At 36.5% G+C, this 18,543-nt stretch overlaps 2 pseudogenes; both read left to right on the forward strand.

The window, feature by feature from the left end:
- Positions 1-5,342: 5,342 nt before the first annotated feature.
- Positions 5,343-8,652, forward strand: LOC138191473 (meprin A subunit beta-like; annotated as a pseudogene).
- A 3,557-nt stretch (positions 8,653-12,209) lies between these two features.
- Positions 12,210-17,638, forward strand: LOC138191482 (meprin A subunit beta-like; annotated as a pseudogene).
- The last annotated feature ends 905 nt before the right edge of the window (positions 17,639-18,543 follow it).

Consider the following 18,543-nt stretch of genomic DNA (forward strand, 5'->3'; position numbering starts at 1 on the left):
GGTCTTTGAACAAGACACCACTTGCCTTTTACACCACGGTGACAAATAGAGATTTGGTAATTTTCTGATGTAGATAGCAGGTATTGCTGCTGGTTTGATAAGCAGATCAGAGCCAGTGGAGATAAGAAGATAGTTGTTGTACGTCAATGGATCATTGTAAATGCTCTCAAGCTTTGTAGTTTGTTCCACTTTGTTGTCTCCTATCAATTGATTATGGTCTGGTTTCAGATTGGGATGGTTATGAGGGAATGTACTTAGCTCAGAGAAAACGTCACGCAATCCAACAGCCGTGTAAAGGACATGTGAAGCTTGTCTTTAAAACATTTTTAATTGTCTTGAGAAAAAATGTCTTTCTACTTTTGTCTGAAAAAGTTCTGACTTTGAGCATCACATCAGATTAACTGGAAAGAGAAACTGTACATATGTAACAACTGAAATTCAATGTTGCATTTTGCATGCTATCTCTGCCATTCTTTTTGCTGATTTCAGCCATAAACCAGTGGTTAACATTGTGACTGTCCAATAATTCTAAGAGCAGCATTAGTGATCAGTAAGTATACACATTCACATAAAATGTCGAGGGATTCAAAGTTGCATTATGTACTGACATTATATTATTCGATTCAAGTTGAAATACAGGAAATCTGATATCTTGTATCATTTTAAAACAAACAGCTGAGATAGAATACATTGTAAATATAGAACCCACAAGTCAGTTGACCTGTGACAAGTGTAACAAAAGTGATTACACATGTAGTTTCCAGTTAAGGCTAATGGCATGAATAACGTTGTAAATGAATCTGTGAACATGTACTGAATACTAAACCACCACTGACTGTAGGTTTGGTGGTTCAGTCCCCTGCTGTAATTCTTTATATAAAATTGTAAACCCAGAAAGGATCACAGTCTGCCCCCAGTGCCAATAAAAGAAACTACACTGCCATCCAGTGGTGAAACTATGCCATAACAGTGTAAGGGCTTGAGTGGAAAGTGAGTATTTTTGGAGAGCAATGTTGACTGAATAAGCATTCAGAGGTTCGACTGTTTTCCTTGTCAACAAGTCAGGTGACTGAAATTGATTTGGTTATATATTATTGATTCATTATTCAAGTTACCAACTTTTGAAGCCAAAACTGTCTCCAGGCAGGACCCTTCAAATACTTTTAGTTAAGACAAATAGTATTCTATTCTGGCATTTTTATTCCACGTTTGTTAATCAACGTCTCTTGCTGTCAACAGTGAATTATATTTCTCACCAATTCTGAAATTCAAAGAATGTAAAAGTAAAAAAAAAGCAAACATTTGATCAATGGTGTGCACGTTGTTTTGTTTTTCGTTTTTATACCTAAGAAAACCACTTACTTAGTGTCTTAGACTTATGCAATATGGGTAAAGACTACAGTTATTATTTAATTACTTGATTAATATTATTTGATTTACCAACACAGAAACATTATGTTTAATGTATAAATGCTTTTAATTTCATGGTCCACTGTTTCAGTCACACTGTGACAACAACACTGTCTTTCCATTAAAAATTATCCCATCTGTTGTTTTTGCAAACATCTTACTGTGACCCATTAAATCAATTCAAATTCATTTACAAGTGATAAAGTACTCTTGTGGCCGCAGTAATAACCTTGGATAAATACGTTGTACAATGCAGGATTATCCCTTTAACCATAACGTTAACCTTATATTTATTATTGCAACCAAAATAATCACTACAAAGTACTTTTAACCAAAACTATGATCTTTCCCTGAACCTAACCAAGTTGTTGTTGTGTCCAAAGCTGGCGAAACTTTTTTGTCACAACGTGTAAAACACATTAGATGAGAAATTCCAGGGAAGAGGGAGAAAATGAAAATGTCAAGTACTTGACTTCCATCAGTGAGCATGAGAAACAGTTAGACACAAATTCATAGTTATGCACTGATCATGACTTACAGTGCATACGGAGAGTATTCACAGTGCTTCATTTTTTCCACATTTTGTTATGTTACAGCTTTATTCCAAAATGGATTAAATTCATTTTTTTCCTCAAAATTTAATCCATTTTGGAATAAGGTTATCCATTTATAACAAAATGTGGAAAAAGTGAAGCGCTGTGAATACTTTCCAGATGCACTGTAGATATCCTGACACACCTCCCTATAGGCAAGAGTACATTTTATTTTTCTCAAGAATCAAAAGACAAAAGGGGGTATGCTGAGAAATTCATCAACCGAAACAATATTTACTCTTTTGTTATTTTTCTAAATGTGGTTTCAGAAAGAGGAGTTAAGCATAATGTTTTGTTTTGGGGTCCTGAAGGCCAAAAATACACATCACATTGTTTTACTGTCAGCTTGATGCTTCGTATTATAATGTTTTTGTAATTGCAAAAATGTTTTTGGTCAAATGACATATCTCAGAAGCCCGCCACAGAACATTTCACATTTGTTTTGTTTGTTGAGTTGTTAACAGAAACGTAATCTTGTCTGAGTACTGATTATCCTTCACAAAGATATAATATAATTAAGTGACAAAATCCTACACCTTTTTTTAACTGTTAATTATTTTTTTAGCAAGCAAAAGTTTTTTACATGTTTTCATGTATACAGTAAAGTATATATATTTTTTGACTTTTTGAAAGGGGATGTTCAAGTTAAAACAGGCTGTTAAATTAATCTTTAACAGGATGCTCTGTCAGATCCCAAACAATGAGGAAGTAAAGTTCAAATCAACAAAACCCAAACATTAAACTATTGCAACTCATTTCATAAAACCTTAGTTTACAAATCTTTTAAATTATAGCATCTCTGTCAATCTGCAGGCAGAATAAATTCTCTGTCCAATGGTGAACAGATGTTTTACATTGTTTAAATTAGCAGTACCAATGTTTTGTGTCATATTTGTTCTGGTGCTTTTGTGATGTGCTGTAACGTTCCACGTGTAAGTGCATGTGTCCGTGTACTGTATACATCAATGTGTAGGCGTGTGTACCTGCATACCAGGAGCACTGGCAGAACAAGTGTATTCTTGATTTGCACGCAGGTCATTTACTGCATATCTTCTCTTTGGCACTTTTGCAAGTCACACCTCCGACAGGGTGATGACAGGATGTACAGTCCTTTATTCGGTAACCTGTCATGTGTGTCAGTTTTGTAAAGGAAGAGAGCGGTTTTGTTATTAACAATTGTCTGCTAATGACTTGCAACAAAAAAAATCTGCAAAATTTTGCAATATAGATAAACAGTATGTATCTGCTTCTTCATTTAATCCACATGATAATGTTGTTATGGCTGCAACTCTGTTACATCAAATGGAAAACTTCTTAAGCCTTTGCAGATGTTGTGATTTTGACAAATAAAACCTTGTTAATTTTTGTTGTTTTTCAATAGTGCTTGCATCAGTTCAGTCCAGCTGGGTTAACATACAATCTGCTTCTGAGTGTCTGAATGAATTACTCTGAAATTAAACAAACATCAGTGAAGGTTATTTTTATCAGCATCTATTCATCATATCGTGTTTAAATGACAACAAAACAGCATGTTCCCCATTGTTTTCATGTCACAACAAGCTTTCTGACATTGGTCCAAGGCAAACTCAATGTCAGTGTCAATGTCTGTAATTAAATATGTGACGCGATGATTCAGAACCTCCGAAGCCTGACATGTTACCGAACTTAAAACATGTGACTTTGATCCAGACAGATAAGCCTGGCAAAAGCAACTGTATCAGTTACAAGATGCCAACAGACAGTTACTAAGACAAAAACAGAGTGCAAATGAGTATGTCGAAAGAGGTCAACTTTGTCACAGGAGGTGGTTCCAAAGAATGTAGAAAAGCCTGTGTTACAAAATTAGTCCAGACCATGTCTTTTCTTCTGTACAGGTGGGAAACAGCACAACCGCCATCATACACATCATGGTTTTTAGTCATGTATCACTTTATTATTGTTGTATGGATGTGATGGCAGCTACTGTATGTACTGAGAATTCTCAGGACACAGCTATGTTGCATTAGACTAGTGCATGTCAAAATTAATTTCACGATCAGACACTTATCTACCTGTTTTTGATATGGAAAATGAAAAGGGGCAGGAGTTACAGTTTAAGACACATTGTATTTTCAGATAGCTTATAAACTAATAAATATTTAAAGGAAATGTGTGCAATATCACAAAGTCCATAAAAGTAAAAGAAACAGTTTAAAAAAAAAAGCTGAAGTCATACATAGATGACAATAAAAATGAAAGTCACTTATTCAGATGTTTTAATTTTTCTTTTGTATTTGCAATTCATTCTCATCTTCAAACACAGCTCTACATTTTTCTTGGTTCACTGAAGGAGTTGTATTTGTCAGACAGTAATATGCTAAATTCTTGGTGGGCCTAGAGGGTAAATTAGTTATAATGTTTAAGTAGTAAGGTCTTTGTTTGTTGAAGGACATGTTTGAAATCCTCTACAGGTGTTTACCTTCACTTGCCGAAGACCTTTAATAGTTTTAGACGGATTTGGTCCAGCTGTTATTTTTACAGTTTAGCACTTGACAAAATGACAATAGTTCTAATCCAGGAAGAAAATTTAAGAGTCTTTTGAGAACACAGGTATTGGAGGAGCACAGAAAGATCTGCTCATACCCAGCTGATGATGGTATTTATTTAAAATAGTATTTTTATTTTTTTTTATTTCCACTTTTATCCCTCTTTTTCAATTTTGAGGGCATTCTTTCACAATCATATATAAATACATCATTATTTTGCTGTGTATTCTTCACCTCGCCATGGTAAGTACATTTATATTTTTTGATCATTGTAGAAAGTTGCATATATTTGTCTTTGAATTCACTCATTTGTCACTGTCATGACCTAAACGTTGATCTATTCTTTTCTAGTCCCTCGAACCACTCTTAATAGGTGAAGATTTTTTTCTTTTTTTAATGACAAATATTTTCATTATAAAAACTGAAGAATTTACAGATACAGTAGAAGCCTCTGTAAATGCATGGATGTATGTCTGTATGAATATGAACAAAAAAAAAAAATCTGTTTTCTTTTCATTTCCAGAGATTGATGATGAGGACTTGGACATAACTGAAATAAACAAAGGTCAGCAATAGAGATTTTAGTTGTTGTTAACAATGTCAGTATATAAATGAGAAACTGTATTCCCTGCTTCCAATGTCACTGTGAATGACCGCAATCAGCTAAAGAGAGTTCATAATTGCTTCACAACCGTTCATTTTAAGTAATTATATACTGCAATGTCATGCTTTTTTCTTGCAGCTTTAGTAACAATAGTGATTATTCTGTGTGTCTGTTTACCTTCCAGGCCTGGATTTATTTGAGGGCGACATTATGAAAGTGAGCAATAAGCAATATTTGTCATCTTGTAATTTCGTTGCTGGACAGTTCTGAATTTGTTTTGATTTAATTTAATTGTTTTTAAATGCTGTTTACGTTTGCCTGATGTTTTGATGCTTTTAATGGTTTTATGTGAAGCACTTTGAATTGCCTTGTTGTTGAAATGTGCTCTACAAATAAACTTGCCTCGCCTTGATTAATTTGATGCATTTACTTCACTGAAGGAAGTTAACACAAAAACAAGAATTGCCAGGAATGCCATAATGAATACCAAACACCTGTGGGACAATCCTGTTCCTTATGTATTAGAAGACAACTTGGGTGAGTGATGGTCAATAGACTCTTTCCCCACAGTGTATACCTTGCTAAGGCATGAACAAATAAGAAAAGAAAACAGTGGAAATGCTGATAATGACTTTGTATTTTCCTTGTGAGCACAGATATGAACGCTAAAGGAATCATTCTGCAGGCCTTTGAACGTTTCCGTTCGAAGTCATGTATTGATTTTAAGCCCCGACGGTCTGAGGAATATTATCTTTCAGTCAGAAAGAATCCTGGGTAATTCTGTTTTTCTTCACTAAACATGATTAACCTTCTACAGTGGCAGTCTGACCCTTGACCCCTCAGATGTATTAGCCCTCTGTTCTCTTCTTCTCTCTGCAGGTGTTACTCTTATGTTTCAAAGGTTATCAAAAGTGGCCAAGTTGTTTCCATTGGTAAATATTGTGATCATCTTGGTGTAGTAGAGCACGAGTTCCTCCATGCTTTGGGCTTATATCATGAACAATCAAGACATGACAGAGATGACTACGTAACTATTATCTGGAAAAACATCAAAGACGGTACAATACCATCCCCAGTCTAATCTAACCGATTTCCTTCCAGATTTAATGTATGCACATATTCAAAACCCTATTCAGCGAACAGTAAACAATGTCGTCCTATAGCAGTTTCTCATATTGTAATAGAATGGAAAGTAAAACAACAACAACAACAACAAAAATCCATCCCCTGATGATGAAGTGTCGGTCCGTCAAAGTCATGAAAACAGTAAAACCGTTAAATGTAGCCACTACAGGTGTAATTTTATGTAACGTTTAATGTTTGTTTTTAGATTACAATAACAAATAAAACAACTTAACAAATACATTTAAAAGCAGTATACTGCTACAATGTATGAGATGTCTGAATATTTGCTTATCCATTCAACAGGATTCAAGGGAAATTTTGAGAAATTAAGCTCAAAATCAAGTACAACATTCAATGCTCCGTACGACTACTTATCATTGATGCACTATGGTAAAAAATTCTTCTCTAAAAACTCGGAAGACACAATTGTCTCTAAGCTACCTCAGTACCAAGACAAGATTGGCCAGCGAATGGAAATGAGCCCCACAGATGTGTGCGAGTTGAATCGCCTTTATAATTGCAGTAAGTTGCGACTTCTGTCATGACTCTGAAAGAGATGTACCGGTCATTGATATTGTATAAATACATGCTTGAATTGTGGGTTATAATGATGTGTGATCTGTCCGTGTGTGACCACAGGCACATCCATTTCTTTTATGGAGAACTGTGACTTCTGTGATGTGGATATCTGTGGGATGAGCATTTGTAAAAAAGGTTTGGCCAAAGGTTGGAAGAGAACAAACGTTGTTCCTGGAGGGCCCGATACTGACCACACCAGCCTGAACACCAATGGGGGGTAAAGCCTGATTATACACCAGCAAATTTTTCGAAAGATCTGTCCTAGCATAAAATTAAACATCACAAGAGTTATAATATTTACTGACTAAAATTGTTAAAATTCCAAAGGTTACTTCATGCATGCTAGCACAGCGTCCGGTCAGGAGGGGGACTCAGCCTGGCTGGAGACCAAGAGGATGAGCCCTGCGAGGGAGTGTCATGCTCAGTGTCTCCAGTTCTACTTTTACCACAGCGGAAACCCATTGGATCAGCTCAACATCTGGATCCGAGAGTTCCAGGACAACAAGGACTCTGCAGGAAACCTCCGGCTCATGGATCAAATCACTGGTGAGGAATTTGACGAAATGTTTCTTTCAGAGGGAAAGTTTACTGCCATACTGGTGTCTCTGTGAGCCGTACTCAGGTTAAGTAGTTCGTTGAGGTAAATGCTAACATCAACATGCTGACCTGCGTCGCTACATGGGAAATGTTTAATATCAGAGTTTTAAAATGTAAGTATTTTGAGGAAAGAGTATCCCGCACAAGTCATAATCAAGTGAACATATATATGTAAATGTGTAATTTAATTAGTAAAAAGCATTGTAAAAGCATTTTTTTTTTCTCCTCCAGGTCATCCAACCTATGAATGGCTGTTTCACAATGTTCCCCTGAATGCTGACAAGCCTTTCCAGCTTGTGTTTGAGGTGCGTAAGGGACATCGAGTCTCTTCGGGAGGCTTTTCCATCGATGACATCAACCTGACTGAGTCGGAGTGTCCACATCATGTCTGGCAAATTAAGGACTTCGAGAGGCTTTTAACAACCACTGATTACAACAGTTATTTGCTCAGCCCTCAGGTGTATTCTACAGAGGGCTATGCTTACCAGGTGGTAATTGTTCTGAGAGAAAGTTTTTTTGGAATTAATTTTCATTTAGTGTCAGGTGACTTTGATTCAACACTGGAATGGCCTTGCCCTTGGAGGCAGGTGACCTTCATCATGTTGGACAAGAACCCACATACTCTACAACAGATGTCTAAACATATCACTCTAACCACTGATCCATCCTCCAGTGAGTGTTTCTAATAGATATCTCCTGGGATTCATGTGTTGATCTGTTAATACAACCATTAGTTATACTTTCTGTTTTTCTGCAGCTACCTTTGACAACCCTCGTATAGTTGGAAGACAAATCCTAAGGAATGGAGAATCTTTATATGTGAACCCAGCATACGGGGTGAAATCATTTCTCTCTCTGGAGCAAATCAGGACCCACGACTTCCTAAAGGGGGGCACTGCTATCTTCCTCTCTTCAATGACAGGTACGACATTTTGTCACGTCCTCATCACATTGATTACTATGTAAATTTTGTATACTGTACTGGAAAAGTATACTTTTAGCAAATCTCTTAATTTTGTTTAATACCAAGGTTAAGTTTTATGTTGAATATCTGTTTTTCTTGTATTATTAATATTTACTTATACATTGATACACATTGTCTCTAGATAGCTCCAGTTTGCAGCATAAAAGCTCCATGCCTTGTCCGAAACTTCCACCAAGCAAATTTACAACCACCCACCAAAACATTTATGATGAAGACCCATGTGATGCAGGATAAGTTTAAAACATTTTGTCACACAAACTCAGTTCTCAGCTAAACCTTTTTTTTATTTTTACATTATGAATTTTGCTATGCAAATTTATAATCTTGTCCTTGACTCTGTACATTCAGCTTTAATGTGGGAAGTTTGTGATTCTTGAGGTTGGACATGAAGGATGAATCATGCTAAAATCCACACTGAAGGGTGGAGCCTCTTTCATTCCCCCGCATCCATCTTAATCCCTCATTCAGCTAAATGTTTAATGTGATCCCTGTTGTTATATGGAGTCAGAGAAACAGATTAAATGACCTGCTAATAATACGTTTTTTCATCTTTTGTGTGTCCCCTGAGTTCCATCATCTGGAATGTTTTGTTATTTTGAGTGAAATGTCCCAAACAGTTGCCATTAAAAATAGATTTCCCTCAGAATGAGTTGTAACATGTTTGGTGATCCCCGACTTTTCTTCTAAGCACCATCATTAGGTCAAAATTTCAATTGGTCCAATGCTGTGGTGACCAAATACTTGCAAGATGACAATCACACAAGCCCCAGGTGTAATTTATGTTCATTGCTAAATATTGAATGATATTGCCAAACATGCTAAACTAAGAAGATGGACATGGCCAACCAATAAAACATGCTGCACAGTGCTTGAGTATGAGTATTCAACAGTATCAGCTCTTACGGATTCACACTGAAAACACCTTGGCCTTGAACAACACTGGAGGATAGCTGCTTTATCTTTGACGATTGCTAGGCTTTTTTTTTTTTTTACCTATTTGGATAAGCAAACATTTTTAAAGAGGGCCTACAATTGTACGCGTTATACTTCAGCAACACAAGGACAATTATTCAATTATAAATAGAAATAACATTCTTCTGTGGAAAAAGTAAGTATACCCTTGGCTTCAGAAACTGGCATTGCTACTTTTAGAACAAATAAGGTGTTTTTTTTGCATAATTGTCCACCTCTCTTTAACATTGACTTGCAAACATTTTGGACCCATCCTCATGCAAAATTCCTCCATTTGCAATATGTTTGAGGGTTTTATTTTATGCTACGCCCATTGTAAATTTACCCACAACAACATTTCAATGTGATTCAAATCTGGCCTCTTTCTTGTTTAAAGACATTTCTCAATATATTCACGTGTGTGTTTGGGATCAATATCTTCTTGAAAGGAGCACTCCCTGTTCAGCTTCAACCTTATAACAAAGGGCCTCAAATTACATTCTGGTAAGATGCAGATATGTATCCTATTCATGTATCTGGATATAAACCCATTAAGTTTAACGGAAAACTGTCAAATTCAGCTGTGGGGTTGATATTGCAGTTTTTGCGATGCCCTGTAGAGGGCGGTAAGCGCCAGCCGAAATTTCGATTCGGGGTCAAAGTGGAAAAAGAAGAGGGACAGAGAAACACGTAACAAGCCGAGTGCTGCCGCACGCCGCCTGTGGAGGAGGAGAGGAACCGCTCCGTGGATTTAGAACCAGACTCTCCGCTTGGATTACAGATAAATCGAAACTAAAACATATTGATTTATTTAAAGAGAGCTAAGTTTCTGCAAGAAAAATGAGGAAGTAAACAAGGACCAAATACAATTTTATGAACTCAGGATGTACCTGACTGTTATCAGATACAAATCTTTGATAAGGATGCCTCATACTGGATTTTTTATTTTTTATTTTTTATTTTTTTTGTCAATATCTAATATGCACAGGGCTTTCCCTACCAATGTAACACTTACATGCAGCACCTATGTGGTTTTTTTTCACAGCACTTGAACTACTGTAGATTCACTAGGAGCTCAGTTTTAATAATGTTTGGTGTTTTTTATTTGTATGGTAGTGTCCATATTTAGATAAATGTTTTAATGGCAATAGTCCAAAAATAGCAGAAGTCTGCCTCAGATATTCGTAGTTATTTGACAGCACTGCAGCATCTGTGGCTTGTAGATCCACATATCTACAATCAATGGTTAGTTTTTGTCATCAGATGTTGTAAGTTTGTTGTTAGATGTGCAGCACAAGCAACGGCCCTCGTCACATAGATAATAGTTAACGGTATGTTTCCCATCAGATTTCCAAAGTTCGATGGCGTGTGTTGAGCCTGAGTTATGGCAGGAAAACCACATTTCCATCACCGTGCTCCACAGTTGGTCTGCGCCAAATGTCTACTGTTACTGTGGCCGAGCAGCTCTATCATTGATTCATCTGTTCAGAGTAAATTATTTCAAAAGGACTGGTTTTGCCTGTATGTTCACTGGCAAACTAGTTTCACTCTATTGTTCTTTTTGGAGAGGAAATGCTTCTTACTGGCATATCGCCCATACAGGTCAACTCTGTAAAATCTCTCTCGGATTGTAAATGTATGGACTTTGACCTAAAGCAGCATCGAGTTGTGCTGCAGCTGAAGTTGAAGCTGGTGTACGTTTTTGCCAGATGAACTTGTATTGTTGTGTCGCAACACACTATATTGGCTCTGTTGCAATTTTTTTTTATCAAAATGAATGAAAGGGCCCTGGTTTTTCCGTGGTTTAAGTTGGTGTGAATGCGGCTCAGGCTTTTAGTAAAATGAACAGCTTTCTTTCTGATATCCTCAATAAGTTTCATCAATTAATACAAAATCTTAGCCACATGGTTTGTGGTAAACTGGCTATTATCTGACCGGAATGGAATTATGCAAGATCCTTTGTGTTAGTACCACTGAAGTTTGACAAAAGGAACTGACAATGTGCGTGACAATGAAGAGTCAGCATTTTCATCTGAACACTTCAACCACAACAGCAATTGTTCACATATTTGTCATAACTTCCAACAATGGCCCTGACTAATCCTTGGAAATATTTAAAACCTGTTTTGTTGCATTTTATTAGACACTTAAACCTGATGCGTCGCAGCCAAAACATTGCATCTGAGATCAGAGGAACACAATCAGTGGCACAAGGTAAACACAGCAGGAGACACTCTCTACCAACATATTAGACTTGTCTTTTCAAAATTTGTTGACTGAAAAACTAAATGTCTCCTTGATTGCATTTTTTTCTGTAATTTGAGTTTCTTTTCATGGTTCTTCATTGAATTTTAATTTATGTTTGATCCAAGAAGCACCATCAAGATGAAAGGCTACATTTTTTTTCTGGTGAACTTGGCTGTTGCATCAGTATTCTCTGTAAGTATTTGTCAAATTATTACATATTTCATGAATTACCATAGTTTTTTAAGTATTACAAAAAACAAGAAAAGAAAATGAAGGTCACTTTATCCCAATACGGCTTAAAATAATTGTTTAATTTGTAATTTGAATGGACTTTCCACTGTTAAGACACATTTGGAAAAAATGCACAATTATGAGCAAAGACTTAAAACATTTGACTTAAAAATTTCAAATTTGAGTTTTACTTGCAAACTTTTGCAGCAGTCGTAGGTGTACTTAATTACCAGTAAACAGATATAGTGGAATTTCTTAAATCTTATATACTGTATGTTGATGTTATGAAATATTTTTATTTTCAAATATTGTTCCATTTTTTTTATTTTTTTTTATTTTTATTTTTTTTCATTTTTTGCAGAATGAACCAGAGACAGTGGGTAAGTTGTATTATTTGGTACTCATTTTATTTAATTAAATGAATTGAACTTAATCATTTTTAAAAATGCATTGTTATAGAAGCATCTCATCTGTTTTTGTAGATATCAGTGAAGACAAGGACATTTCAGAAGCAAACAAGGGTAAAATTAAACCTCTTTATATTATTTCATGGACTTTATGTTGAGATTGTTTTGACAACTTCACATTTTACATTGAACCTATTCAATAACTATTAGTTATTGATTTCTTTTTTTAAAAACACTACTTTTTTGGCTTTATCCTAGATTTCTTACAGGATGATATTCTGGAGGTGAGTTTACTATTTTTGTAGGTTTATTATTAAAATCTAAACAGTGTATTGAAACACGTATGTATGTCTGTATGTATGTATGATTTGTTGTCATCTGTCCTTTTGATCTTAGCCTCCAGACACGCAGAGGAGTGCCATTGTTGGGGAGAGCGGACTGTGGACATCCCCAGTCCCATATGTCTTGAAAAATGACCTCGGTAAATATTTTTCTAATATAATAACTCAGAATTTGTGGGGTCTTTTTGGACGGGTGCACACCTTTGTGACCTGTTCTTCAAGAGGTTGCATTGCTTTGAAAAGATTATACATGTTACATGATTGTAAACAAGGAAATTCAGTTCAATAAATATCAATAAACTGTAAGCTGTTGCCACACAGGGGCCACATCCAGCCGCAGCACATCAAGTGAACACAGCTACTTGACTGACATAATTCAGTTTTGCAATACACCCGATCCCTGCATCCCAGCATCTGTGACAGGGGATAACTGTGCCTCAGAGTAGCATGCACAAGTAAGAATACCACATCTGTCAATTGCTTTAAACTTTAAACATTTCTTTGCTTCTCTCCATAACACAATCCTCCTGAATAATGGAAGAGATGAATGCCAAGGGAGTCATCCTGAGAGCCTTTGACCAGTTCAGGCTGAAGTCATGCATTGACTTCAAACTAAGAGACCAGGAGAGATATTACATTTCTGTCCAGAAGTTAGACGGGTATGTATTGTCGTTTTATTTTCTGAATTTTTGTAAGCATAATTCCCTACGTAGTTCTAATTAAGGATCATTATAAATACAGCTTTCTAACTTATCTGTTTGACAACTATCATAAAATGAATCCTAAGCCATTTTAGTGATATATTTAAAATACCCTAAAAAGTATGGGAATAAAGTGGTTAATGGCAAACTAAACTCTCCTTTGGGTTTTGGCCAAATTGTTGCACAAAAGCAGATTTAAGTGTGAAAATTGCAATTGTTATTTTTATAACCATTTACAGGCATTTTATGGTTTTACACATGTTTTGATTAATGAGGCCTTTGGTCATGTAAAATGTACAAATGTGACTAGTATTGATTGTTGCCTTTTCCATTTTAGATGTTTTTCATATGTTGGGCGGTCAATAGCCAATGGACAGGTCCTCTCCATCGGGCGATACTGTGATACAATTTCCACTGTTGAACATGAGTTTCTCCACGCTCTTGGCTTCTACCATGAACAGTCCAGATTTGACAGAGATGATCATGTGACGATAGCATTTGAAAACATTAGACAAGGTTAATGATTTAATTGTTATGTTCTTGTTCTTTACATTGAGATATTTATCTTGAATATGTTATCTCGAGGTGTAATGTGTTCATAAATGTATCAACCACTCTAAATGTTAAATTAAAAGCAGGAATATCCAATATATTTACAAATTAACCTAGCAAGTCATCAAAATATGTAAACACTGTCAGTGATTTGGAAATTATGCTTTTACCAATCATAAGGATATAAAAATGTTCATTGCAGTGTTGCAGTATTACTTGCACTGTTATTAATGATTGGCTTGCATACTATGTGTTATCTAGGTTTTGAAAAGAATTTTAGAAAAGTAAGCAATGAGAACAGCATCACCCAGGGAGTCCCATACGACTATTGGTCAGTAATGCACTATGACAAAAATGCATTCGCCAATGGCAATAGATCTACAATTATTACCAACGACCCAAAATTCCAGGATGTGATTGGTCAAAGAATGGAAGTGAGCCCTCGTGATGTTCTGGAGCTGAACCTCCTCTACAAATGCAGTAAGTGCTTGGAGATTTAAGGGAATTAACACCAACTTTTAAATTTAGTGTTTTGGGATTGTTTCACTTACTAATATGAATGTGAACACAGTGTGCCATTATCCAAAAAAAAAAAAAAAAAAAAAAAAAAAAAGGTTTTCATTGTCACGGTCAGATTTTTTTATTTTTTTTTTTTTACCAATTTTTACTTAGTTTTTAGATATAACCAAGGCACCTTTTTTGGTACTCAGAAACTTAACTGGTGTTTCAACCAGAAGTCGCAGGGTCTAAATACTGTATTTCATTGGCCTCCAAAATATCCAGTGGTGCAGTAAAGGTTTTCTGATCATACAGCAAACCTAGTAAGTAAACTGCTTTGTTAAGCTCAGGGAAAGATCATGGTTAACCTCAGCCAACACTGACTGCTAGTAGCCAAACAGATTAAAACGGCAACCTCTCCTCAAATATCCAAACATATATCTGCTTGCATTGCAGCTATAAAAACACCTACATTTGAAGACTTATCTTCAAAAACGTAAAAGAATTGAGAAGCTTTCACATTTAGATTTTATTTCCCCAAATTAATATGCCTAAATCCTGTGTTTTTTATTTACCTCTACAGACTCGTCCATTGCCTTTAAGATGCACTGTGGCTTTTCTAACGGGTCCATGTGTCACATGAAGAGCTGTTCACAGAGTAACAACAGTTGGGAAATGCTAAAGAAGGCCCGTGGTGGTCCTAGGTCTGACCACACCAGTCTACCCGTGGAGGGAGTTATCATGGTAAGATTTCAAAATATCCAAATTCAAATTCTGCATTTGTTTATCGCAAGTTGTATGTGCAACTTATATTGTGTGACATGTAACGGTCCGCTATAACATGTTTTGTACAACAACCTTTTAGGTCAAGATGCAGGTTACTTCATGCATGCTAGCACCGCATCAGGTGAAGAGGGAGACTCGGCCCTGCTGGAGACCCAGAAGATGAGTCCCAAAAGGGAGTGTCATGTCCAGTGTCTCCAGTTCTACTATTACCACGGTGGTAATGAGTCGGACGTACTTAACATCTGGATCAGAGAGTTTACAGATGAAGAGGACACCACAGGAAACCTCCGCCTCATGGGACAGATCATTGGTAATGTCAGACTGCATGATTATCTGGTGTCATCTACTCTAAATGGTGTTTAGGACCAACAAACTGTAAATATTTGACGTTTTCACTTTGTCTCAAAATGCATTTAAGTTATACTGGATAGTGCACCTAGTAATGTTCAAGTAGTACAACGTAGTCATCCAATAATCCTCCCTCCAGGTGCACCAACATCTCACTGGAAGCTCCAGCATGTTTCTTTGAACGCCACTAAGCAGTTCCAGGTGGTGTTTGAGGTTCGTAAAGGAGCAGGAAGCTCGGCAGGCGGCTTTTCAATCGATGACATCAATCTGTCTGAGATCGAGTGTCCACATGTAACCATGCAGATTAATGATTTCGAGAAAGTTTTAAACACAAGTAGAAATGGAACCTTTATGTACAGCCCGAGGCAGTACTCCGCGGGGGGTATGCTTACCGGGTAGCTACAGTGCTTTACCAGACATATTTTGGGCTCTTTGTGCAACTCGTATCTGGTGACAATGATGACCAGCTGGAGTGGCCATGCCCACAAAGGCAGGTGACTTTCCAAATGCTGGATCAGAATCCCAACATCCAACTGCAGATGTCAAAGCAAAGGAGTATCACCTCTGACCCAAATGCAATGAGCGCCAGCGGTAAGTTTTACAAGAGTACAGAAATTACAGAAATTCTTAAAATAATCACTAATTCCATTTGCTATTTACTTTTATTTTCATACTGTATGTGCTTTCTTCTAACAGGGACCTTTTATTGGGACGATCCTCGAAAGATTGGAACTCAAATTGTTGATGAGAATAATGAGACAAGCTTCGGTGGACCTCTGTTAGGCAGATTCCATTTTGCATCTTTGAAAGAAATTCAATCCAGAGAGTTACTCAAGGGAGGGAGTGCCATTTTCGTCTTCAGCTTCCAAGGCAGGCTTGGTGTTTTCACTGTTAAACTTAAATGCATAACCGCAATTGAAATTTTACAACAAAATGCTTGAAATATTGAAATCTCTTTCCACCAAAAGGAAGATTTTGTGGCGTAACATTACTAAAACCTTCTTCTTTTGACAGATCTCACTCCTCTGATAAATGGTACTAGTCTGCCATGCCCTAAATTGGGACCAATGAATATTACACATCCTCCCAAAGATCAGGCAAAGGGCCCATGCACATCACGGTACGACAATGTTTTGTCAAATTAAGCTAAGTTTTATTACTGAAACAACTTTTCATTTTACAACTAAACCTTAAAATACATGTTGACGTGCCTGTTGAATCATTTTTTTTTTTACATTTACAGGAGCTTAACTACCACCTTTCCACCTCCCAGAACAACAGATTGCAACAGGTATTCAAATTTTTGTTCACATATTTTAAACTTGCAAGAAGTTGTCTATGTTGCTAGTTGTAAAAATGGTTCACTCAAAAAGCACCATTTTTAAGCTGTTGATGCTAATAGATAGCAACAAATTAAATTAAATACGCAATGTAAAGGATACTGCAATGAAGAAATATGAATTAAAATACAGTGGAGAACACCAATGTGCTGTGAAAATAGGTAAAATCATGTAGTCAGAAAACCGAAGCTTTGACCTGTAAGGTTACAAGGCACAGTATTGTATTAGTGGTAGAAGCTGGCTGACAATGCAAACTAATTCCCCCTCTATAAACCACAACAGGCCTCATAGCCTGGTACAAAGTATAATATAGGACCTTTTTTCCACAACCCCGTGAGGTACAATTTCATATAATGTACGTCATTTCATATAATCTACGTCCTTTTTTTTTTTCTTTTTTTTTTTTTGCTGCAGCATTTTTGGCTTATCTCCTGGTATGGTGGCCTCTCCCATCCTCGCCCTCCTGCTGGTACTGATGCTTTTGATACCTTGATCCACATCTCACCTCTTCACGTGGACAGCGCCAGCAAATTTACCAAATTCCTTTCAAATATTTTTGTTGTAGTTGTTGTTTTGCCAAATATAGTTTTAAAGCGAAAGCTGCAGCGGGAACTGAATAGTCAATAATCAGGGATACATACGTTTACTGTATGACTGTGTAAATTTCAAGTTCACCCTTGTTGAGTCATCTATATGTAAAACTTAAAGATATGTATCTACTACAGGGGTTTGCTTTTGGTGATGAGATCATATTTTTGCTGAATCATAATTATTCTTGAAAATTATTGAATGCAACATTGTATTCTCTCTGTCAGTCTTCAAAGCAAAAAAATGTATTAAAAAAAACAGTTTGCATCAACATCTGTTTTTGTATCGACAATATGGGGATACTAACAAACAAGTACATTTAATACATGTTTAAACATTTTGACCCTGCCAACTCGTACACATTAAATAGTTATTTAAAAAAAAACACCTTCCAACTCAGTTACACAAGTGACTATCTTTGAGGGGATGAATCTGAAATACCCCATCACATTTTTGTCATTAGGCACCATATACAAGAGGCCACAACATCCCTATAAATATTATTATACGACTGAAGGTCTATTAAGATTAGTGTTTACATTACATGCAAGAATGCCGGTAGCCTGTTTGGGAACACGGTACGCAGGACTGATGTTTTTTTTTTATATTTATTTTTATGGTTTAATAGTAGATGAGTATAAATTGCCATAGGAAACAAATTTGCTTTCACCTACATATAGGCAAATTGTGTATCATACATAAATTTAGAGTACACAATTAACAGTCCCCCTTAAATCCTACCCACTAAAGGGGCAAATTTCCTCCAACAAAGCCCAACAGGCTTCCTAATCACACAGTGAAGTGCAGTTACAAACACAAAGCTTAGGTACCTTAGCAAAGGGTTTAATGGTTATTTACTACATTGAGGTTGTTGCAACACTGGTGGAGATGGGTAATTCTGACCGTGGCAATACTGATCACTCGTGTGCCCAGAGAGAGATTGTGATAAGAAACATGCAAGGACGACACGGCTAACTAGGTGTCACGGCCTTTTTCAAACCATCATGAGGAATGTGGACACTCCTCAGTGTATGATTTTATTTATTCCTTCCTTCTCGGGGTAGTGTTTTTTGGGGTTCATGAGGCTCGCAGGTCACAATTGGAACTTTTTAAAGGAATCGCATCACAATGAGAC

The sequence above is a fragment of the Embiotoca jacksoni genome, unplaced genomic scaffold (genome assembly GCF_022577435.1).
Source record: "Embiotoca jacksoni isolate LCO1_2020_lvr unplaced genomic scaffold, fEmbJac1.0.p SCAF_11, whole genome shotgun sequence".
NCBI classification, from domain to species: domain Eukaryota; kingdom Metazoa; phylum Chordata; class Actinopteri; family Embiotocidae; genus Embiotoca; species Embiotoca jacksoni.